Source organism: Narcine bancroftii, chromosome 7, assembly GCF_036971445.1.
Source record: "Narcine bancroftii isolate sNarBan1 chromosome 7, sNarBan1.hap1, whole genome shotgun sequence".
In the NCBI taxonomy this organism is placed as follows: domain Eukaryota; kingdom Metazoa; phylum Chordata; class Chondrichthyes; order Torpediniformes; family Narcinidae; genus Narcine; species Narcine bancroftii.
The window spans coordinates 82,270,586-82,296,081 of record NC_091475.1 but is presented as its reverse complement, the minus strand read 5'-3'; the positions used below and the strand labels follow the sequence as shown (position 1 = coordinate 82,296,081).

At 44.6% G+C, this 25,496-nt stretch overlaps 1 protein-coding gene across 7 annotated transcripts in view; it reads right to left on the bottom strand.

Annotated features, from left to right (window-relative positions):
- Positions 1-25,496, bottom strand: part of dock9b (dedicator of cytokinesis 9b) — a 346,813-nt gene that overhangs the window by 318,775 nt on the left and 2,542 nt on the right. For 2 of the 7 annotated variants that reach the window (XM_069890529.1, XM_069890528.1), the window contains exon 1: positions 14,336-14,478. The exons of 3 other annotated variants lie outside the window; for them this stretch is intronic. The gene's annotated coding sequence lies outside the window, so the exon portion shown is untranslated. Of the gene's footprint in view, positions 1-14,295; positions 14,479-25,496 lie in introns of those variants that run through there. 2 more of the 7 variants (XM_069890527.1, XM_069890532.1) reach the window with 2 other exon arrangements.

Below are 25,496 nucleotides of genomic sequence, written 5' to 3'. Positions count from 1 at the left end.
GATCTTGCTTGCAAGTGTCAACTGATTTTGCAGTGACAGTCCCACTCCCCCCAGCCCTCCCCAGCAAACACTTTTTTTTATACTTAAAACAAAGCTCTCTTTTTTTCCCCCTTACTTCCTTCCCTTCTCTTTTCCCTCTTTAGTTCTTTACATATACATTCTTTTTACATCTTTATATATACTTTATCGCCATTCTTCATTCTTGTTAACATGGATTTGTAACCTTTTTTCCATAAAATCGTTTTCACTGTATTAAATTCCTTCCTCCTCTTTAAGAGTTCAAAACTTATGTCTAGGTAAAAAAATATTTTTTGACCCTGTATTCCAGTGGCTTATTATCTTCTCTAACTTTATTCCTTGCCCGCTCCTGTATATTTTCCCTTGTTGTATATCTCAAAAATTTTACCAAGATGGATCTTGGTGTTTGATGTGTCTGTGGTTTCGGAGCTAGTGCTCTATGTGCCCTTTCTATTTCCATTCCTTCCTGTATTTCTGTCATTCCCAGGGATCCATCCTTTGATAAATTCCTTCATGTCTGTGCCTTCTTCACCCTCCTTCAGGCCCACTATTTTTATGTTGTTTCGCCTACTACAATTTTCCAACATATCAATTTTCTGAGATAACAACTCTTGTGTCTCTAATTTTTTTTTGTCACTTTCTTCCAATTTTTCTCTCAAGTCATTTACTTCCATTTCTCAAGCCGTTTCCCACTCTTCCACATTCTCTACTCTTTTCCCTATTTCTGCTATGACCAGCTCTAAACTTTGCATTTTATCTTCTGCACTTTTCATTTTCCTTTTAATTGCACTAAATTCTAATGATAACCATTCTTTTAGTGCTCTCATTTGTTCTTCAAAAAAAGCTTTATCTATATTCTGTCCTTGTTTTACCTTCTATTTCTCTGTGAAGATTTTGGTCTTCTTCTCTTCTTTGTGTCTGTGTCTTTTCTGTTTTTTCTGATAAGCTGCTTGTCGGGCCTCCTCTTGTTGAGCCTTGAGCTGCTGGTCCTCCCCTCCTGGGCTGCTTGTCTGTCAGGCCTCCTGTCATTGATCCTCTTGTTGGTCTCCCCTCCATCTTTCTCCCTCATCTTCCTCGCTCCCTCCTCTGCCGCCTTTCTCATCCTCCAGCTGAGCGTCCTGGTGTCGGGCGTCCCTCAGCTGTTAGCGCTGTGGCTACCCGCTCCTCTGCTAAGCCCCCCTCCCATCAGTGTCCTCTTATTCCTTTGATTGCACACTGCACACTTTTGTTTGGCTCCGAGGGCCATTTTTGAAGTCCACCGATTGGGAAGTTGCGACTCCGCACGGCAGGGACTAACCTCGGTGTCAGGCCCTCCTTGCCACCATAGCACCCTGTTCCTTCATGCAGGTAAGGCCTTCTTCTTTCTTCTCCGGTGACTTTTCTACTTTTTTTTTCCAGTTGTTTTTACTTTCTCCTTCTTGGGTGCCATCTCCTTTCTCTTCTCTGTAACTTTATCTTCTATTTCTTTTATTTTATTTTTGTTGTGCTTTCTCTTTTCCTAACTTTTTTCCTATTTTTCTGGAGAGGGATGGTTTTCCTGACCGGCCACTACTCCATCACGTGACCCCTCCCCCCTTTTGCCTTTCTAATAACCTGTTGTACCTGCAACCCAACTTTTTGCAATTCATGCACAAGCACTCCCAAGACCTTCTGCACTACAGCATGCTGCAGTTTTTCACCATTTATATAATAATCTGATCTTCTATTTTTCCAAGCAAAGTGGTGACCCCGCATTTACTAACGCATTTACTAATGTTGTACTCCATCTGCCAGGCCTTTGCCCACTCATCTAACTTAACTATATCCTTCTGCAACCTCTCCACATCCTCTGTACAATTTGCTTTTCCACTCAATTTAGTATCATCCACAAACTTGGCTACATTACACTCTGTCCCCACCCCCACCCCCCCACCCTTCCAAATCATTAATCTAAATAGTGAACTACTGCGGGACCACTTACTACTGTCTGCCAATCAGAAAACACCCATTCATCCCGACTCTATGCTTCTGTCAGTTAACCAATTCTCAGTCCATGCCAATATACTTTCCCTAACTCCATTCATCTGTATCTTATTGACAAGTCTCTTGTACAGCACCTTATCAAACACCTTCTGGAAATCTAAATATACAACAATCTACCACACCCCATTATATCCTCAAAGAACTCCAGAAAGTTTGTCAAATAAGACCTGCCCTTTCTGAATCCATGTTGCATCTGCCCTCCATTCTAAATGTCTCGCTATTTCATCCTTAATGACAGCTTCAAGCATTTTCCTGACGACAGACGTTAAGCTAACTGGCCGATAGTTACCCATCTTCTGCCTACCTCGCTTTTTAAAAAGTGGCGTGAGATTTGCTATCTTCCAATCTGCTGGGAACTGCCCAGAATCCAGAAGTTTTGGTAAATGACTACCAAAGCATTGACTATAACTCCCGCCATTTCCCTCAGTACCCTGGGATGCATCCCATCAGGACCAGGGGATTTGCCTACTTTCAGTCCCATTAGTTTGCTCATCACCCTCTCTTTTATAACAATTATTTTTATCGAGGCCCTCACCTTCCTTCGCATCCCTATCATGACTCTTTGGCCTTCTGAATGTGTCTCCACCGTGAGGACTGACACAAAATATCTGTTCAATGCCTCGGCCATTTCCTTATTACTCATCATCAATCTTCCTTTCTCATCTTCCAAAGGACCTATGTTGACTCTAGCCACCCTCTTCCGTTTTATATATTTATAAAATGTTTTGCTATCAGTTTTTATATTTTGTGCTCATTTACCTTCATAATCCTTCTTCCGTTTTCTTATTTCCCCTTTAGTTCTCCTTTGTTGCCTTTTAAAGTTTTCCCAATCTGTCACCTTCCCAATATCTTGGCTATTTTGTACACGAGCTTTTAATTTTATACTTACCTTTAATTCTTTAGTTAACCAAGGCTGACTCTTCCCTCTCTTACTGCCCTTATTTTTAACAGGATATATTTTTATTGAGCTCTGTGAAAAATCTCTTTGAAAGTCTTCACTGTTCCTCAACTGTTCTGCCAACTAGCCTGTGCTCCCAGTTCACGCTGACCAATTCCTCCCTTATCCTCTCCCATCTTCCCTGTTTAAGCATAATACACTAGTTTTAGATTTAACTATTGCACCCTCCATCTGTTTGAGAAATTAAAACATACAATGATCACTTTTTCCAAAAGGGTCCCTAACTATTAGATCATTAAATTTACCTCTCATTGTGCAATACTAGATCTAAAATAGCATTCTCCCTTGTTCGTTCCTTAACACGCTGCTCAGAAAGCGATCACGGATGCATTCTATGAAGTCATCCTTCAGACTCCCTTGACCAACTTGATTTTCCCAATCTATGCTGAAGTTGATCAAATCAGAATTTGTTGTAATGAACAAGTCACAAAATCTGTTTTGTTTTGCAGCAGTTTAATAATGTAAACATTCATATAAACCACCATACAACAATAAATAAAAATAGCACATGAAAAGTAAGACAGCGTCTTTGGTTCATTGGTCATTCAGGAATCTTGAGTGCTCATCTTTAGGCTCCTGTACCTTTTCCTCGATGGTAGAAGAGTGAAGAGGGAATGGACAGGGTGGGGCGGGGGGGGTGTCCTTGAGGATAGAGGCTGCTTTCTTAAGATACTGCCTCTTGTAGACATCCTCGATGGAGGCCGAGTTAACAACTCTCTGGAATTTTTTTCTTGTCCTGAGCGTTGGTACCTCCGTACCAGATAGTGATGCAACCAGCCAGAGTGCTTTCCATGGTACGCCTGTAGAAGATTACTGAATCTCCTCAAACACCTCACAAAGCATAGCCACTGGCGAGCCTTCTTTGTGATTGCATCGACATGGAGGCTGCAGAACAGATCCTCAGAGATGTTGACACCCAGGAATTTGAAGTTCTTGACCCTCTCCACCTCTGAGCCCTCGATGAGGACTGGATCATGTTCCCCTCACTTCTTCCTAAAGTCCACAATCATCTCCTTGGTTTTGCTAATGTTGAATGCAAGGTTGTTGTCATCACACCACTCAGCGAGCTGATCTCTCTCCCTCCTATACACTTCCTCGTTGCCGCTTGTGATTCCGTCAACAACTGTGGTGTCATCGGCAAATTTGTAAATGGCATTGGGATTGTGCCTGGCCACACAGTCATGGATGTGTAATAAGTAGAGCAGTGGGCTAAGAACACATCTTTGAGGTGTGCCTGTGTTGATAATCAGTGAGGAGAAGTCATTGTTTTAAATTCATACCGACTGTGGTCTTCTAATGAAGAAATCAAGGATCCAGTTGCAGAGGGGGTTGCAAAGGCCTTGGGTTTGCAGCTTCTTGACCAGCACTGAGGGAATATGGTGTTGAAGGCTGAGCTATATTTTATGAAGAGCAGCTGTATGAATGAGTTGCTGTTTTTGATTGGAGACACTAATATTGTGCCTGCTGTGGAACGATTGTGACAATAGGCGAATTGCAGTGGGTCCAGATCTTTGCTTAGGTATGTGTGAATTCTGGCTATGACCAACTTCTCAAAGCATTTCATCACAGTAGATATTAGTGCGACTGGGCGATAGTTATTGAGGCAGATCACACTGTTCTTCTTGGGTACTGGGATTATTAATGCCCTTTTGAATCAGGTAGGAATCTCTGACTGCAGCAATGAGAGGTTGTAAATGTCCATGAACATTTCAGCTCGTTGTTTGGTGCAGATTTTCAGTACTCTGCCAGGTATGCCATCAGGACTAACGCCTTGCAAGGGTTCACTCTCTTGAATAGTGTTCTATCGTTGGTCTCAGAGACAGATATCACAGGTCCTCAGCTATTGCAGGGATTCTTGTGGGCACTGCTGGATTCTCCTTCTCAAAGCAGGCATAAGGTGTTCAGCTCATCAGGTAATGAAGCATCACAGCCATCTATGATGTTTGCCTTCACCTTGCAGGCTGTAATGGCCTGCACTCCCTACCCTAGCTGATGTGTATCTGTCTGTCTCTAGCTTCCTCTGGAATTTCCACTATGCTTCAGCGATGGCCTTCCGCAGGTCGTACCTGGACTTCTTGTAATGATCTGGATCCCTGGCCTCAAACACCCTTTAACATTAACCTCATCCAAACTATTCCTCTATCCCTTTACAAGGAAAGCACAACCTCGAATGGGTTCGCATTACAGTAGCCTTACTGCTTAAGAGATCCAGGTTCCATCCAGACATCCAGAACTGTCTCCATGGAGTTTGGATATTCTCCCTGTACTTTCATCTGAGTACTCCTATTTCTTCTCACCCCCCCCCCCCCCCCACCCCCCATGTGTGGGTCCATGGGTTAATTTGCTGCTGTAAACTGCATTTAGTGTATAGGTGAGAGGCAGAATCTGCGGTAGGGGAATAAAGTCGTGTCAATTGCTTGACAGTCAGTGCAGGTTTGGTGGGATAAAGCAATACACAGAAGTGCTGAAGAAACTCACAGGTCACGCAGCAACTAGATTAAGTAAAAGGCAGTCGACATTTAAGGAAGACGTTAATCAGGAGTGAGGAAAATCACAGACGGAGGAGGAAGTCAGGGGAAGGGGGAGAAGCAAACAATAACAGATAAGAGTTAACAGGAGGGTAGAAGAGAAACAAACTGAGGAGTGATGGAAAGAGAGAGACTGGGAAGTGGATAACGGAAACTGGAGAAGTCCATTAACTTGATGTATACTGCAAGATGGAATACAAGATGGACCGCTCCCTCCAGACTCCCTTATCAACTTCTCCCTTCCCACCAATGATCCCCTCAGCACCTACCCCCCACGACCGCAAAGAAATGCTACACGTGCATCCACACCTCCTACCTCACCACCATTTGAGGCCCATATCAGTCCTTCCAACACTTCATTTGTGAATCTGTTGGGGTGGCATGGTTGGCGTAAAAGTTTGTGCAATACTGTTACAGTGCCACCGACTGGGACCAGGGTTCGAATCCCACACTATCTGTGAGGAGTTTGTACGTTCTCCCATGTCAGTGTGGGTTTTCCACAGGTGCTCTGATTTCCTCCTAAGTTCAAAATATTCCAGGGGTGTAGGTTAATTTGGCATCACAGGTTTGTGGGCCAAAATGGCCTGTTACTGTGCTGCAAGTCTAAAAAATAAATAAGCTGACTGCATCCAGTGCTCCTGACGTGGCTCTTCTGCATCGGGGAGACTGGGAGACCGTTTCTCTTTGTCCTCTGCAACAGCAAGGATCTCCCAGTAGCCACCCATTTCTCAGTGGCTTTATTTTCCCATTTCCTTTGTTCTCCTGCTTGTGTTCTTATCTCTCTCTCTCTCATACCACGTGATTTCCGGTACATCTCATACATATTCATTATCATGACACTCCCCCTCCTCCTATCTCACCTTTCCCTTCTCCTGTCCTCCTATCCAGATCCAGTTGATACCTTTTGTCTGTACTCCTCCCCCTGTCCTTCCTTCCCTTCTCCCTAGTCTTTCTACTTGAAGGAGGCCTCAGACTCAAAACAACAGTTATATATCTGTGGAGATATGTTTCCTCTGTGACGATACGCCATTAGGCAGGCAAACCAGCCCTGCTTGTCACTCACGCGGCGGCACAGCTGACCAAAATGGCGCCATCAGGGGTTTCCTCCCAACCTCAGCACTGGGCTAAGAAGCCCGCGCTTGGGAACCCACGCAACGCCCCGATGACGTCGGGGGCCCCCAGCGCAGTTCTCAGCCAGGTTCGGGCTGGGATTATAAGACCAGCCAGGCAGCCTGCAATAAATCAGTTTTTGCTCACTGAACTCAACCAGTTTGGTGTGGGATCCTTCAGTTAGCAGTGTAGCTGCCGCTACACCTCCATTGTATATAGTTATGGTTGACTGCTGTAGAAATGGAGCTGGCCCGCCCACTGATGATTCACACCCTATGACTGATGATTCATACCCTATGACCCTGTGGTCCTGGGCCATAAAGTTGAGCCACCCCTCCCTTCCCGCCATTCCTATACCTGGATCTGGGCCAGCAAGGTTCTTCTGAACATTAAAGCCTATCGTTCCCTCAGCCTAGTCTTTGTGGTTACTGGTAGTGCACTACAATATCTTTACCTCCCATGGACACTGCTGAGTTCCTCCAGTATTTCTGTGTTTTTTCTCTATTCTGACATGCTCACTCTTCCTGGAAGTTTCTAACATTTCACAACCTGTCTGAAATGTACATTCCTGCAAGCATCAGCAGAATCAGGCACAACTCACCCTCCCATTGCTCTCAAACATTCACACTACCACTAACAACATGTTCATCTGTGCTGCAGGGACTGAGAACCACTGAATCATCGGAATAACATGCACATAACCAGCAGTGTGGATTATTATGGGCTGCAGGAGAAATGTATTGAAACAAGAAACTCTGAAGAAGCTGGGGACGAGTGCAATACACAAGCGTGTTGGAGAAACTCAGCAGGTCACGCAGCATCCACAGAAAGTAAAGGGAACATGATGAAGGGCCCAGGCTTGAAACATTGGTTACCCCATCACTTCCTAAAAATAATGCGTGACCTGCTGAGTTTTTACATCACATTCATGTATTGAGTATTAAGTGCACTGTGGTCCAAAGATACACCATTTCATTTGGTGTACATGCACAGTCAGATGATAATTAACTTTGCCATGTACGTATGCACCAAAATTCTTACTTGCTGCATCCTAATAGGTATTAGAGAAAAGAAAACTATGATAGCATATTTATTTAATTTTAAGAGAGAATAATTTTTAAAAAAAGACATGATAAAAGATTTGCAGTTGTCCTAGTGCAAAAAAACTGACTTTGCAATGAGTATTTAAATAGCTCTATACTCATCCAATCACACAACTGAACAGTTGACTTTATGACATTAACTTTACCACACAGGAACTGGCCACTTCACCCACTTGATCTAATCCTCTGTCATCCTATGCACAATCTCTCATCAGCAGGGATTCCTTGCCCGTGAGAGTCGGGCACCAGTGGCACCAGCACATCAAACACATTAATCTTCACACCATTATCAGGCTGAAGAGTGCATTATTCAAAGACTAAACACAGCAAACAGAGAGCAAAAACTACATTATTATTGGCTAGGTTTTTGCCATGCTTTTCAATGTGAAAATGGAAACTGCAGCTGATTTTAACAATCTATCCCAATACCAGAATCAAATTTCATTCAAAAAACAGTTGTGTAGAGCACTTCAAGTTTGACAGCTACGTAGACTGGTGTGAAAGACAAGAACAACGCAAACAGTACAAGGTGAATTCAATCTTCCTGGGAGTGAGAAGTTGATTTGATAATGAGTTTACTATTACCATATACATTGGACAGCCTGAAGAAAACTGAGGTCCTCCATCAGCCAGCTCCCCACCATGACTACCAGCCCCCCCACATCTCCTTCGGACACACAAAACTCAAAACGGTCAACCAGTTTACCTATCTCGGCTGCACCATTTCATCAGATGCAAGGATCGACAACGAGATAGACAACAGACTCGCCAAGGCAAATAGCGCCTTTGGAAGACTACACAAAAGAGACTGGAAAAACAACCAACTGAAAAACCTCACAAAGATAAGCGTATACAGAGCCGTTGTCATACCCACACTCCTGTTCGGCTCCGAATCATGGGTCCTCTACCGGCATCACCTACGGCTCCTAGAACGCTTCCACCAGCGTTGTCTCCGCTCCATCCTCAACATTCATTGGAGCGCCTTCATCCCTAACGTCGAAGTACTCGAGATGGCAGAGGTCGACAGCATCGAGTCCACGCTGCTGAAGATCCAGCTGCGCTGGGTGGGTCACGTCTCCAGAATGGAGGACCATCGCCTTCCCAAGATCGTGTTATATGGCGAGCTCTTCACTGGCCACCGTGACAGAGGTGCACCAAAGAAGAGGTACAAGGATTGCCTAAAGAAATCTCTTGGTGCCTGCCACATTGACCACCGCCAGTGGGCTGATATCGCCTCAAACCGTGCATCTTGGCGCCTCACAGTTCGGCGGGCAGCAACCTCCTTTGAAGAAGACCGCAGAGCCCACCTCACTGACAAAAGACAAAGGAGGAAAAACCCAACACCCAACCCCAACCAACCAATTTTCCCCTGCAACCGCTGCAACCGTGTCTGCCTGTCCCGCATCGGACTTGTCAGCCACAAACGAGCCTGCAGCTGATGTGGACATTTACCCCCTCCATAAATCTTCGTCCGCGAAGCCAAGCCAAAGAGAGATACATTGGACAATGCACATATGCACCAGAATTCTTTCCTGCTGCAGCCAAACAGGTATTGTAAAAAAAAAACTCAATTGGACACTAAATTAATTTAAAGAGAGACAATAAATACAAATAGACATGCAGACAATTCAGTGATCCTAGTGAAACTCATTTGATTTGGACAAAGTTGACAGTGAGGTGCCCTGGATGTAGGTGGGAAGAGAGACTGGATATGGGGGACAAAATGGAGTCAAGGTATAATGATTCCAACAGTGGTGATGGAGCTTGCAGAGACAATAGGTATACGGAAGGTTTTCCCTTCATTCTCTCCACACCAATCCCAACCTCACTAAAACTTTATCTCCACTTTGCCACAATGCAGGAGTCCTCTTGTGATGTCGGAGCAGCCCCTGATTAGTGTAACAAGGGCCTGATAGCTGTAGGAAAGAAACCTTTCTTCGCCTAGAGGTGTTGGACTTCAGGCTTCTGTACCAACTGCCTGAAGATAGCAAAGAGAAGAGGTTGTGTCCAGGGTGACGGGGGTTTTTTAATGATATTGGCCTGCAAACACAAGAATGTGCAAACTTCACACAAGCAGTGCTGGAACCCAGGTCAATGCCACCAAGATGCAGGGAATCTATCCGCTGTACCACTGGACTTCGCAGCTAATGACGCACAATAAGCTCCCATGAACAACAGGATGATGACACCACAGGTCTTTTTCAAGAGGACTATAACTCCAGCAGGAATGGTTCCTAACCACGAGATTGCTACAGTGGCTAATTGAGGTCTGCTGAAGGAAGTAGGGCATTAAAGTTCCTCAAGATGCAACCTCTGCACTTTCCGCTTCCCTGCTTCCCACAGGAGGCATTGCCAGCAATGCTCGATGTCATTCTTGCTGCCAGTTAAACAAGCAACCGAGTTACATCAGTTATCACTGACAAAAGTTCAAAGAACCGCTGACTCAGGTACATACCAGAATCCCGGCTCACCTGAGCAAAAGCAGCGAGCATCAGAGAAATTCTTCACATTCTCCAGAAAAATGCAAATCATTCAAGGCTGCAAAGTTTCTTCTGAAGAATGTCCGAGAATCCCTGCCTGGAGAATAGGACAGAGCATTACTCAAGTCAAGTTTATTGTCATCTGGTTGTACAAGTACAACCTGATGAAACAGTGTTCTCCAATCCTCAGTGCAAAGTATGCAGACATAAACACACAAACAGACAAATAAATGTTGTTTTGTACAAAGGAGAGTCTCCGATGGTTAGTGTGAGCAGTTCCTTTTGTTGTTCAGCATTCTCACTGTCTGTGAGAAGAAGCTGTTTCTCAGCCTGGTGCTGCTCTGATATGGGAGTTGCTGAAAGATCCTGCGTGCATGGTGGAAGGGGACCTCAATGATTTTGTATGCCATCTTCAGACGACAATCCCAGTAGATCAGGTCAAAGGGAGGGAGGGTGACTCCATTGATCCTCTCTGCCACTTTTATGGTCCTGTGGATTGTCATTTCTCTGCAGAAAGCATACCACACTGTGATGCAGCCAGCCAGGACGCTCTCAACAGAGCTCCTATAGAAGGTTGACATAACGGCGGCCGGTAGCCTTGTCTGCTTCAGTCTTCTCAGAAAGTGCAGTCACTGTTGTGCCTTCCTGACAAGTGAGGAGATGATGAGTGACTCAGAATAGTTTCCTAACCTTCCGAAAAGGTTTCTTGCCAAGGACCACCAACAACACTGGGAGTGTCATCCTGATCCCCACATAAGATCCAGGGTCCAGTCATCCAGCATGCACAGGGATGGTGGAGGGGGTAGCAAGCAGAGGACCGAGAACAGGAGGTGAAGAGGAGTGAAGAAGAGGTATGGGGAACAATGTAAGGAGGTAGAATGGGGTTGGGAGAGATAGATCTGAGGGCTAGGAGGATAGTGCAGTGGAGGTAGAACAGGGGTGGAGAGAGGGAAGACAGAGGGCTGGAGGTGGAGAACAGGGGAGATCGTGCAGTGGGCAGGGGTAAGGTAGAACAAGGATCTTGGGGGGTGGAGCAGGGGAGATAGAGTAGTGGCTGAGGATGAGATGCAGAGAGCGAGAAAAAAGCTGAAGAGGGGAGGGAGGGCTTTTTCTCTGCAGCAACCCAGATAATGATATCCAGTCGTCCCTGTGAATGACTGTATGTGAGAGGCAAGGTTTGGCAAAATCCCATGCTCTTCAAATGTGGGGGAAGGGGGTGTCTCAGGGGATAAACCATTCACACTCCCCTCAGCTACACACTTGGGTGAAGTACCTTCAGCAATTTTTTTTAAATAAAAATGAACTTTATTCAGAATAAAACTGTGTATAAAAGGGTGATGTGGTTTGCAGTGGTTAACATAGCCTTATAATGCCAGCAACATGGGTTTGAATCCGCCGCTGTCTGAAAGGAGTTTGTACGCTCTCCCCATGACCATGGGAGCTTCCTCCAGGAGCTTTGCTTTCCTCCCATGTTCCAAAAGTGTATGGTGTCAGTAGTCACATGGGATATCTGAGCAGCAGAGGCTTATGGACCAGAAGGGCCTGTAACCAGGCTGTGTCTCGGAATTTAATTATTTTTGGAAAAACTATGCAAAGTTTTAAATCATTACTGTCACAGCCATACATTCCATTACTGTCCATTGTAACAATAAAGTTCTGGTTTGCTATGTTGCACCATTGCCTCCACTGTGACCCCTTGTAGTTACTCTCCCCTCTGTTGCTTGAGAGGTTTCCCCTCTGGTCTCTGCCCCTCAATGCCCGGTGATAGAAGGGCTCTACACTGTGGTCCTTCCCCCCCAACACCCTTCATTTGGTGGTGCCAAGCCTCAGAGCGCCCCTCAGCGTGTACTGTAACCTATTATGTGCCAGTTGACAGCATTCCCTCACTGACATCTGAGGGTGCTGGAAGACCCACCAAGTTTCAGGCAGAACAAAGAACATCTTCCATTTAGTTGATGGTTTTCTGTTAATCTGGCCAGCTGCTGCCTGGCAGAGCAGCCCCAGGGAAAATCAGTTCACAGTTCAGGGGCTGGATGCATCGTCCCTTTCTCTTTGGTGACACTGGTACGATGGCAGAGCCACCTGCTAGGGCTCCCAAACATCACAGCCCAATCTGGCACATGACAGACAGCATTCTCCCAACCCAAAGCAACACCCGCCACGAACAAGAGGCCCATGCGTTTGTTTGGGACTGTTCAGGACCTCCCATTGAGCCTTATAACGAATGCAGCTCGTTGGAAGTGCAGTAACCCTTGTGACATAGGGAAGACAGCACAGCAATGACCAGACTGACACGCCAGTGAAATGGACCGAGGGATTAAAGAGTGGCCATCGGACAGAGAACCAATCACAGCAACCTCATCGTACACCAGGCACTACCATTCAGGGCTGATCTGCACAGGCCTCACTCCTCTTCTGCTCCCACCTCCTGGAGCCAAATCCCCTGCTCTTTTCTCTTTGCTCCTGGTTCCTGTGGTCTTTTCCTTCAGAGGGCAGACAATCCCATGGCAAATATGGCCCTTCAGATGATCGGAGCCTATGGATGCTGGAGGACAAGAAACAATCCATGCAGGTGCTGAAGGGACACACAGAATCCATAGGGGGGCATGGTTAGTGCGAAGCATTACAGTGCCAGTGATCGTTTGAATCCTCTGCTGTCTGTAAAGGGCTTGCATGCTCTCCCTGTGACCTGTGCAGGTTTCCTCTGGGTACTCCAGTTTCCTCCCACATTCCAAAAGTTGGTAGGTTAATTGGGCAGCCTGGTTCTCAATGTCCGGAATTGTCTTAAAGTTTAAATTTAAAAAAAAAATAGGAGGCAGTGAACATTTTGGGCCTAGGCCCTTTTGATGAGTTTCTCTTCTTTGCCTGCAGGCACAAGAAAATGAGAATGGATCTGCCGGTACAGATGACACAGTGATTAGAAATGCACTGCCTATACAGGCAGTGGAGATGCATTCAACAGGAGTTTTCAAAATGGAAACAGGAATAGTTTGCAGGCTGTGTGGAAACAGAGAGTAAAAAGAACAAACATAAAGCTCTTCCAAAGATTTAGCACAGGCAGACTGGGTTGAATTGTCTTCTTGAGTGCTCCATAATTCTCAATGATTTCATGTAAATAGATTTATTTTCTGGATATGAAGAAACAGATCATCTGTCACCCCAAAGCGTCCAATGCTCTTTGTGTTGCCTACCTTGTCCAGTAGTAGCTTGTGGTTTTGACATAGGATTAAGCTCAGTTTCCTATTTTAGTTTCCTGACTAAACCTCAAAGAATAGGTCCAGAAAAGACCAGGGCACTGATTTATGCCTCATACTCTCTACCCTACACAATCTGCAAATGTGCAATGTCGATACCACATCAATTATGTGAAGTCTATCTTTAAACATTTTACATTCTCTGGTTGCAACAACAAGGAAGTTGATAAAACCCTGATCTCTATTTCAAAATTATTTCTTTCCTGCTACCATGTCAACTACAAACAATTCGAGCAGCCTAACCTTGATAAAACAATCTTGTTTGTCGTATGTATTTTTATGACTGAAGAACACCAAATCAATCTTCCCAATCATTCAATAAACTAGTTTTGAAGTTGCCACTACATTTCAAACATGTTTCCGGTGCAGCTCACTTGTCCATGTGCCTGCGCGAAATACAGTGCCAATTTGTACAAGTTAACTCACTTTAACTTCAATGGAGAACATGGAAGAAACAGACCATTGTTCGTTCGCTAGATGGTCCCAGGAAGCAGATACAGAAAAGAGATTTTAGGACAAAGAGAAGAACCTTTTTTTTTTTAAAAAGTGAAATTCATCATAAGGTTGGAAACTGGCTGAGGAATTTTGATACATTCTCAAAAGCCTTCTGGTCCTGGCAGCGAGTTCAACAACCTTCTGCCATCCCCATTTATCCTTCCAACAAACCAAGCTTTCCTTTCTTCACTTGCCCACTGCCCTTTTCCTTGTCCATTCAATCTCTTCAGCCATCCCCAACACAAACCACTCCCTCATTCTCCTCCTGCATACCAAAACTTGAACTTCTCGGAGCTGTGAGGAAAGCCCATCACACTCTGTAAATACCTCTGTAATCTTGCTTCTTCCTCTGCAGTCGCTGCCTCACCTGCTTAAGTATTTCTGGTATTTGATGCAGTTATTTCAGAGGTTCAGACTTCGTATGCAGTATTTGCTTACATTTTTGGACAAACAAGTTGGGATGGTTTACTGTGGAGAAGGAGTTGTATCAGTGCCACTGATGCATGAAAGCAGACGGCAAATGCTTTGATTAAAATGTCACAGATGTCTGATGTGGTAACTAAGCACCAACAATGGAGCAATAATGACATCACTGATGACATCCCCAGAGACCACCATTAACAAATATAGCCAATTAATATGTGACAAGTAAATAACGACACAATTTTAGATTCCCAAACATGTTTAACCTGATGTCTGGACTAGCACCGGGAACATGTCAAATGCCAACACTCCCGCCTCAATTATTTTGGCAATAATTACTCACACAGAGAAGCAAAATGAAACAACCACCTCATGGCACTTTCCGCAAACCAACTGATAAATATGAGTTAATTTAAACAAAATGATAAGGATGGGAAACTTTCCAGCCTGATCTAATTGCTTTACTTTACGTTTTAATGAATGAATAATGAAACAATGACCTGGTCTGTGGAAACACAGGAGATAATATTTCACTTGTCAGGATCAATGAAATGGACACTGGTAATTGTAGCTTACATTAGCAATGGCTGCGCAGAGCAGCATGCAGAAGATAGTTTTATTTTCATTGAACATTACAGAGAAACAGGCCTTTTGGCCCATCTAGTCCATGCTGAACTATTAATCTGCCTACTCCATTATCCTGCACCCAGATCATCGTTCTTCACATTCCATTCATCCATGTACATATCCAAGCTTTTAATATCAATAGAGAGCCCGAATTCACCAATTCAGCTGGCAGCTCGCTCACACTCTCACAACTCCCTGCATAAAGAAGTCCCTTCCTCCTAATGTTCTCCTAAAACATCTCACCTTTCACCCTTAACTCATGTCTTCTAGTTCTTGCCCCATCATCCAAAGGATGTGAAAAGAACTGCCAGGGTCAGAGGCACCACCCACCAGAAACATTGGTGATGTGTCATCTTGAAGCGCAAAACAAAATCATCTTGGAGTCCCTGGACATAACAGACTCTGTCCTCCCTCACCACAGGGTCACAGACCTGATTAGAAGTATTTGCTTTCAGTGCAAGTACCCAACAACAGCATGCAGTGACTCCCTCATTCTGCAGGATAGATTCAGATAGCAAAGGGGGTTATTTACAAATTAACAGCACAGTACAGGCCTTTCGGTCCTCAATATCATGCCGATCAAAAAAAAGTATTAAATCTTCCCTACGCCATAATCCTCTGTTTTTCTCTCATCCATATGTCCATCTAAGAGTCTCTTAAATGCCCCAAACATTTCAGCTTCCACCACCAAGACTTAAGCTTTCACACATCACCCCTTGGACTATCTCAGGAAGACTGAACCATGGAAGCAAGTTGAGAACTGTGAACAATACACTCTAATGGCCAAATACAGAAAATGGGACTAGTCCAAAATGTCCTCCCCTCACAAGATGGGCCAAAGGGCCTCTATGCTGCATGACTTTTTAACAAAATAATTCATATTAGAACCATAGAACACTACAGCACAGAATACAGGCCATTCAGTCCTTCTAGTCTGTGCTGAACACATCATACCACAAGTCCCACTGAATAGAACCTTAGAACACTACAGCACCAAAGTATAAGGAAATATTCTTTCAGGAAATTTCCCAACTGACTTAATCAGCATGGACAAGTTGGGCCGAAAGGCCTGTTTCTGTGCTGTAACATTCTCGAACTAACAATATTCACTGCCAAGTATCCCGACATGTATAATAATTCCAAACTCGTGCACAAATGCTGGCCGCTTCTCAAGTTTGAGAAGGAACATTGCCATGGATGCCAGGTAAAATAGACAGGGTGTGTGCAAAAGTGCAAAATTGATGCCAAATAGTCTACTGAGAATAAACTGAATTTCTAATTAGTAAAGCTGCATTTAAATAAGTGGTTCTCAACCTTTTTCTTTCCACTCACATCCCACCTTAAGGAATCCCTAATGCCATTGGTGCTCTGTGATTAATAAGGGATTGGTTAAGGTGGGATGTGGGTGGAAAGAAAAAGGTTAAGAACCACTGTTTTAATGATACCTCATTGACTCATTATGTGCACGGTTTCATAACGCCAAAGGAAATGGGCTAATGACAATTTTTCTCAAGCAAAATATTTCAGTAACAATTGGGTCTGGAGCAGTGATTCGCAACCTTCCCTTCCCACTCACGTCCCACCTTAAGCAACCCTTACTAATCACAGAGCACCAATGGCATAGGGTTTACTTAAAGTGGGATGTGAGTGGAAAGAAAACAGTTGAGAATCACTGATTTAAATCCATGGAACAAATACAAAAGCAGAGACTAATCAATTTATCGCTCAGAAGGTGACATGGCAATCTCCAATCATATAGTACTTTTATTACCGTAGACAGATCATCCTCCAAACCACAATATGACTATAAACCTTAATCTCTAGCTTCTGCACAGTCCTGGCCAATGTGATTGCTCCAGACACCCACTTCAACAGTTGCAAACATAACTCAAAGTGCAGCTAACTCTGGTCTCCACCACCACCCCCTTCCAAACAGAACACAGATCGAGTTCCCCTCATCTGCATGCTTCATCTAATCAACCCATCATCCTTCAACATTTCTGCAGGTAGAACAGGATCCAACAACCACTTCCCACACCTTACCCTCCCTGTCCCTTTTCACCTTCTGGAGGAACCACTCTCTCCGTGGCTCTGCTGTTCCCTCTCCACCCAGCCCTCTGGGAACCCCGACACCTTGACCTGCCACCGCAGGACATGCAACACTTCTCCCTTACCACCATCCTGGCACGCAAACCGCCCTTTCTCGTGAGGCAAAGATTCACATACACCTCCTCCAACCTCGGCAACTGCTTTCAATGCTCCAGATGAGGCCTCCTCTGTATTGGTAAGAACAAATGCAGACTTAATGATCGTTTCACAGAGCATCGAAGTTTTGCCCACAATGGCCACCCCAAGCTCCGACCTGCTGCCATTTCATCTCTCCTTCCTCTTCCCACACCAACCTGTCCATCACTGACTTTTTTTTTTAAAAAACACAGCCGTTGCATTCCAGGAAATTGTTGCCATTTCCCCGTAAAAAGGTAAGAATGGGAATTAAAGTGCCATTCCCGTTCCGATATTTGACATCCTAGACCCCTAGTAAATTTCCCGGAACACCTGCAGTCTAAAGTTAACTGCAGGCATTCCGTGAACAACGGGCTAATGAATAGCACCTATTGATGCTGCGCATTGAAGGTCCTGCCTCTTTAATTACAGCTCTCCGGGCACACTGTCTAAACTCGCGTAAGGAAACGGAGATTTTAAATTTTGGTTGGTCATGTGTGAATGACCAACGCCGAGACGTCAGACATTTTTCAGACCAGTAAAATCATGCAAGTTCTATCTAAAAAAACATAATTGACCTTCTCCGTACCCTCGCCATTAACTCGAGGTACAACAGTTCCAATCCCACCTGGACAGTCTACAGCCCAACAGTATGAACAATGAGGCTTCCAATTTCAGAAAACCTTGATCTCTCGTGTTCCCCACTCTCTCTCTCTCCTTCACCTCGAGTCCTCCTATTTTATCTCCTTCATCACACCTGCTCCACTCCCCCATCACCTATTTTCACCCCCTTTCCTGTTCCATCCAATGTCTACCTATGCATTTCTACTACTGAACCCCTCCCCCATGTGGTTCCATCTGTCTATCACCCCTCCCCTTTTCACCTTCCTTGTCAGGTTCCAGCATTGGGAGGGTGTTTCTAACTTGTCACCCCTTCCCCTAAGTCTTTCAGTAGCCATCTCCACCTTCACCCTCCTCTCTCCCTATCTGGAACCATCTACCATTGCTCTCTTTTTCAGCTTCCACCCATCACTTACCTCTATCCTCTAACCCAGGTCAAGTTTATTATCATCTGACTGCACAACCAAATGAAACAGAGTTTCTCTGGAACAAAGTGCGCATAATAACCAGGAAGGGGGATGTAAATGCATATGGATATAATTTAAAATAAATGTATTTAAATATTTTGGAATCATTTGCAGATATTAGATATCATTCAACACTCAACCTGTCGGAAGAAGATATTACCAGCCTAGCAGTCCTGATATTGATGCTCCTGTACCTCCTTTCTGATGGTAGTGGGTCAAAGATCCTGTATGTTGGATGGTAAGGATTTTCAATATTTTTTGAGCCCTATGTAAGCAAAGCTCCTGGTGAATGTTGTTGGTAGAGGAAAAGGAGACACAGTTGCCCTTCTTGATGATCTTCTGCATTGACTTCCAATCTAATGCTTTTCAGCTACCATCCCGCACAGTGATGTAACCAGACTGGGCACTCTCAATGGTGCTTCTGCAAGCTGTTGTCGAGATGGGGGCTGGTAGCCTTACCTTCCTCAACCTCCTTAGGAAGTGAAGGCACTTCCTGACTAATGAAGAGGTGTTATGTGTCCAGGGTACCACCCCCCCAGCTCCATCTCCCCATTGCCAATAAGGACGATCCGAGAGGAACAGATCACATGAATGCAGTCTTTGGCCCAGTAGGGGAAATTGGTATCCAGAGGACATAGGTTTAAGGTGGGGGGGGGGGGGGGTAGATTTAAGATGAGGATGAGAAATATTTAACAGGAACCTGAGGGGTAACTTTTTTTTTTAAATAGGTGGGTGTATGGAACAGGTTGCCAGAGGAGGTGGTTGAGACAGGCACTATTGCCATGTTTAAGAAAGAAAATTGAACAGGTACATGGATAGAATGGGTTTAGCGGAATATGGGACAAAGGCAAGCCAGTGGGATGTGTATGGGTTGGATATTTTGGTTGACCTGTTTCCATGCTGTATGACTACAACTCTGACTCGATGACATTGTGGCAAAAGCAATTCAGTGCAAGAAGGGCTCTGCAGTATCTGAATGCAACAATCTCGGTCAAACTGGTGAGCCCTTCCAGCACCTTCTGTTTTTATTTCAGATTGATAGCGTCTGCATATTTTTGCTTCTGGCTCCTTTCTGAGCTGCACAATTCTGTAATTTGGATGCTTCCAGGCATCTCTCCTATTTCCTTCGAACATGATTAAATAGTGTAAACCTCACAGCTGGCTTCAGAACTCCAGCCCATCAAAGTTTATAAAACACATTTTAAAAATGTATATGGAGGTGATTTGCCAGTCTCCTTTCACCTTAAGACAGGGAATATAACAGCCCAATAACAGACGTCTCCATTGGATGCAAGCATTTTGTAAACTGAATGAGGTGAGCATATGGGAATCTCTCCAGTCGCCCAGGACTATATGATCTACTGTGGACTTGTTGGGGCAGATACCAGAGCGGACTGAACAGCATAATAATGTTTATACAGTGAGTTTAACCCTTTTGATGCAAGTATCCACACAGAACCAAGGCACGATCAAGGACTTTTTCAATGACCACAGTGAGGATACTTCCAAATGAAAGTGTGACAATTGTGATGAAAAGCTTACCAACGTATCAAGGTGGAAAAGGCAGTAGGCAAACAGAAGTTCTCACGCAAGAATGTCTGCAGATGCTGGGGTCGAGTATTATTATGCAGAATCCAGAGGAACCAAAGGCCTGAGCCCTTCGTAGGGTATAAGCAAACCGCTGAGTAAAAAGGTGGGGTGAGGGATAGGGCAGAAGAGGAAACACTTTTTTTTTTAATCTTCTAACCTCCCACTTGTGCCCACCTATGATCTCTTACCTGTTAGTCGGTGCTCCTTCCCCTTCCTACCCATAACTTGACAAAGGGCTCAGGCCAAAACATTAATTACTCTTTACTTCCTCTGGATGCTGATTGACCTGCTGAGTTTCTCCAACACATTTGAGTATCGTTTTAAACTAGTTCTGCCCCAATTCTTTGTCCTTCCCTTCTACAGGTATCAGCTTGATGGGCAGGGCTAAAAAGTAAGGCCAGTAACACATGACATTTAGTCCCCCAATTCTTCTCCATCTGGCTTATCTGTGACCTAACCATGTACCCAATTTCCCCTGCATCCCCATGACTTTCGTTAACAGAAATTTACCAATTCTGTTTCAAATCGCACAAACCACCGCACGCAGGAAAGGTCCAAACATCACCAGGGCTGAGTACTCATGTTGTCTTGGAACTTTGGTCCTGAACGATCTGCTCTGCCCCAGCCTTACACTCACCAAGCAGCAGAGAGAGTTGCAATCTACTTCATCTCTTCAAAACTTTACACAAACATCTTCACAGAATACCAAGGCATACCTCTATCGGAGAGGAGCAGCAATCATCAAGAATCCACACCACCCAGGACATGCTCTGTCTATGCTTCTGCCATCAGGAAAGAGGTGTAGGTGCCACAAGGCTCATTCCTCCAGGTTCAGGAACAGTTGCTACCCCTCAACCATCAGATTCTTTAACAACAAACTCAATCTCACTTAAGGACTCTTACTTTGCACGTTATGGAATATTTATTTTCTGCACAGCACAGTTTATTTGCACTTCCTCCTTGATTACCTTTCTCATACATGCTACCAATAAGTAGAAATTCTGCCTGGCCTAGAGGAAAAGGAATCCCATTTTTTATGTGATGCCATGTACATACTCTGACAATAAATTTAAATTTTGAACTTTGCAATCTCAATTTAGTTGTCTAAAGATCATTCTCAAGGCCAAAATTTTACTTTAAAGCAGCACGCAAGGGCAGGATGATCAGCAGTTAGCACAACACTGTTGCAGCACCAGTGGCTGGGGTTTGAATCTGTAAGGAGGCACATTCTCCCCATGTCTGAATGGCTTTCCTCACACCATTCAAAAACGCACTGGGGGTGTGGGTCAACTGCATGCAATTGTGCAGTACAGGCTCGTGAGCCAAAAGGGCCTGTTACTCCACTTTACGTCTGCCTTTAAATTTAAAAGGCTGGAGGAGCTCAGCAGGATTGGCAGAGTTTGTGGAAAGCAATTCACGCACAACGTTTTGGGCCAAAACGCTTCATCAGGAATAACAAGAAGCAGATGTGGTGGGGGAACGAGTTAGCTATAAATTTCCTACTCACTGCTGCACATACTGTGTGGAGTTCCATCTCCCTAGACTGCTGAGTTGAAGTGAATTAATCCCACCCTGTGTCACAAGATCACTTGATTTCTATTGCCCAATCAGCTTCCTGCATATCTGAGCTTTTCAGATCCAACTGCCTGAGTCACCTGACTCCAATTGCCATGTGCAACCTGTTGAAGTCTGCTGCACAGAAATAAAAGGGTTGGGGGAAAAGGGAGAAAAACCAGACAGCAGGTGACTGCAGATAGATGGGGAAATAAATAAATGAGGAAAAAATGGTAAAAAGCTCAGAGGTGATTGGAGGAAATGGCAGAGGTCCAAGGAAGATGTTCTCCAATTGGAGAAAGGGAAGGGGGTGGGGGAACTGGAGGAAGGGAAGGGGGTGGGGGAACTGGAGGAAGGGAAGGGGGTGGGGGAACTGGAGGAAGGGAAGGGGTGGGGGAACTGGAGGAAGGGAAGGGGGTGGGGGAACTGGAGGAAGGGAAGGGGGTGGGGGAACTGGAGGAAGGGAAGGGGGTGGGGGAACTGGAGGAAGGGAAGGGGGTGGGGGAACTGGAGGAAGGGAGGTATGGATGAATAGCAGATAGAGAGAACATGGAGGGGAAAGAAGGAAAAGAGAAGGATGGGGCCAGAGAGATGGGGGGGGGGGAAGTAAGGGGGAGTGAGAAAACAAGAGGAAATTTACTAGAAATTGGGGGTCAATATTGATACCAACTGGTGGAGCTGTCAAGATGCAACACCAAGAGTTGTTCCTCCAATTTATATGTGGCCTCAACCTACAGTTCCATAGAAAGATTTGTACAGTAGATGTGGAAATGAAGTGGTTGACCTATGAGGAGATCCTGGCTGTTGCAGCGGAAATGGCAGAGCTGCTCAACCATTTTAAAACCATGGTGTCCATAACTGCTCAAAGCATTGGAGGTGTGCCCAAAGGAACAAATACCTGGAGAGATTCCTCCTCAGGATATTACACAAGCTATCCAATAAAGACATTCTTTTTGATGCGTATCTGACCTCATCACAATGCAGTCCAACTAGCTCTAAACCAGCAGATCACCAAACGTAACAGCAATACATTCCCCAAATACTGCCAAGTGATCCAAGTGAAATTCAACCATAAAACAGTAGTCTGAAATAATCATACCTCCAATGAACAAGCTGAGAACAATGGACAAAAGAGATTTCTTTAAAAACTCTGAAGATGGATATTTATAATTAAAACTGTAAATACGACATACAAAACTAATTTTTAGCACAATTAAAATAGATGTAATATTCTTCACAAGTGTGCTGTCATTTTTTTTAAGCTGTTATATTATAAATTTGGAATTAGTGCAACTGTTTTTTTTTAATCTGTGACACTTTCTACCAGAGTCGAGAATCCACATGCACTGATTAGATGCATTATTTAAAATTAAGTTCATAAGATAAACCAGAAATAGTTTTTCAGATCAATAATCATTTATCATTTGATCCTGATTTCAATGATCTGGAGTCAAACTGAAATGCCAGTGTTATTGATGTCAGACTTCCAGCACCTGCAACATTCGGCAACATTTTCAGAAAGGAAGGCTTGCAATTGCATTAAATTGGGGGGGGGAGGGGGGGGTAATACAACAATGACCAAATATTACAACCAATGAATTAGAATCATGCAAAATGCAAATATCGCAAATTAAATCCAAAACTTCAATCAATTCAAACAGAGACAAGGTAAACGTATTCCACTCCCTTGATGCAAATCAAACCACAGTTGTTAGTTTATACAGTGGGGTTCCAAATTTCCTAAACAGAAGAAAAGTTTATTCTGGACAGAGAGTAAGTATGGAGTAAGTAATCAGAGACTCTATTATTGAAAACCTGTATTTATTTTTTGTATTGCACAGTTTGTTTACTTTTCTCTTTTGTTTACATATCTTTTCTTGAGTAGTTTATTTTTAAAAACACTATCGATACGTAGAAATTCTGCCTGGCCCGCAGGAAAACAGAATCTTAGGGTTGTACCTGAAGTCATGCATTCACTCTAACAGTAAATCTGAATTTTGAACTTTGAATTTGACTTTAAAATTTTTGTGTACTGCTCTCAGATTTGGGCAGCTGGCTCTTGAAAAGAAACCAAGTTGTTGTGCTCTGGAGCACGCTCCCTGACGGTGGGGAGGAAGCAATTCAACAGGGTCTTTCAAAGGGAATTGGACGCCAACCCGTAGATTGTGGGCAGCCACCAAGGGCCATACAGCCTCCTCCTGAACTGCATTGCCGCTAAATGTTATTTCTGCCTCGATAAGCATCGCAAGCATCAAGAGAAGGCTGGGAACAGAATTCCAAATATCCACTACCCACTGTCCTTGATGAATTGTTTTTTTTATATTCAGTGAAACAACAGTATCAGACCCTCCTTTTTTTTTACTTTGGCTTGGCTTCGCGGACGAAGATTTATGGAGGGGGGTAAAAGTCCACGTCAGCTGCAGGCTCGATTGTGGCTGACAAGTTCGATGCGGGACAGGCAGACACGGTTGCAGGGGAGGGGAAAATTGGTTGGTTGGGGTTGGGTGTTGGGTTTTTCCTCCTTTGTCTTTTGTCAGTGAGGTGGGCTCTGCGGTCTTCTTCAAAGGAGGCTGCTGCCCGCCGAACTGTGAGGCGCCAAGATGCACGGTTTGAGGCGATATCAGCCCACTGGCGGTGGTCAATGTGGCCAGTGCCACCTAAATACACCCATGTGACCAATTAACCTACTCACCCCATCATTTGACTTTGGAATGTGGGAGGAAACCAGAGCACTCAGAGGAAACCCATGCAGTCATGAGGAGAATGCACAAACTCTTGACAGGCACAGCGGATTTGGAGGAACTCAGCAGGTCAAGCAGTATCAGTGGGAGAAAAAGAATGGTCTGTGCCACTGGTTCATAGCCCTTGGTGCTGCAGTCAGAAATATAGAGGATCATGGACAGAGAAAAATTAGATTGTTGTGGAATAGATTTACGTAGGTCAGCTCAACACCATGGGCTGAAGGGCCTGTACTGAGCTGCATGTTCTAACCCGCTGAATCCTCCCAGCAGCCATTTTTTTTTTTGCCCCAGGTTCTCGCGTATGCAGTCTTTCTTTTGTTGCCAGCAAAGTACAGATGCCGAAATCTTGAATCAACACAGAGGAGCTGGAGGGCCTCAGCAGGTCAGGCAGTACTTTTTTTTTTGGAGAGAAATGATCTGTCCACGACTCAGGTCAGGACCCTTTGTCAAGACTGGAAATGCCCCCTAACACTACAGATGCGAGAAATCTGAACTAAAACAGTGACTGGAGGGAACATATGTGTCGAGGGAGTGAACACTGGCATTTCAGATCAACTCCAGGTAATTGAAATCAGGATCAAATGATGAAATATCTTTGACTGGAAATGTTTATTCTGTTATCTTGGGAAAGTATTTTTGAATAATGCACCTGAAAAATACCTTTGGCGCACTCTTTCATTGCAGAAAACCCTCAAATAAATATTTTGTATTTGTTTATTTTACTACAATATTTCTTAATGTTATGACAATGAGATAATTTTGAAAACTGGTTCACATGCAAATAAAAATGTGAAAAGTTTTCCAATGATATGACAACTTAGGACATCTTCACCAGCTTCTGAGCTTTCACAAATAATTCAACAAAGGAAAACAACATCACCAACATGGTCTGAGAACACTTCACTTGTAAAGCTGAAACATTGTAACATTATCTTTTCAAATGGAAAGGAGGAGGGGAATGCTTTTAACCAGCTGGAGCTTTTATCTGCACTGTTTAGCCTTGAAGCGGGTGGAGACAGATTCAACAGGGATTTTCAGTGGTTTTGGAGAAATACTGGGAAAGAAGACAAGGAGAGTGTGTGGGGAGGGGGACTGCAGCGGGATGGGGAGGGGGACCACGGGGCTGGAGAGGAGGGAAAGAGAGTGCGGGGGCGGGGGGCACTGCGGGGGCGGGGGGCACTGCGGGGGGCGGGGGGCACTGCGGGGGCGGGGGGCACTGCGGGGGCGGGGGGCACTGCGGGGGCGGGGGGCACTGCGGGGGCGGGGGGCACTGCGGGGGCGA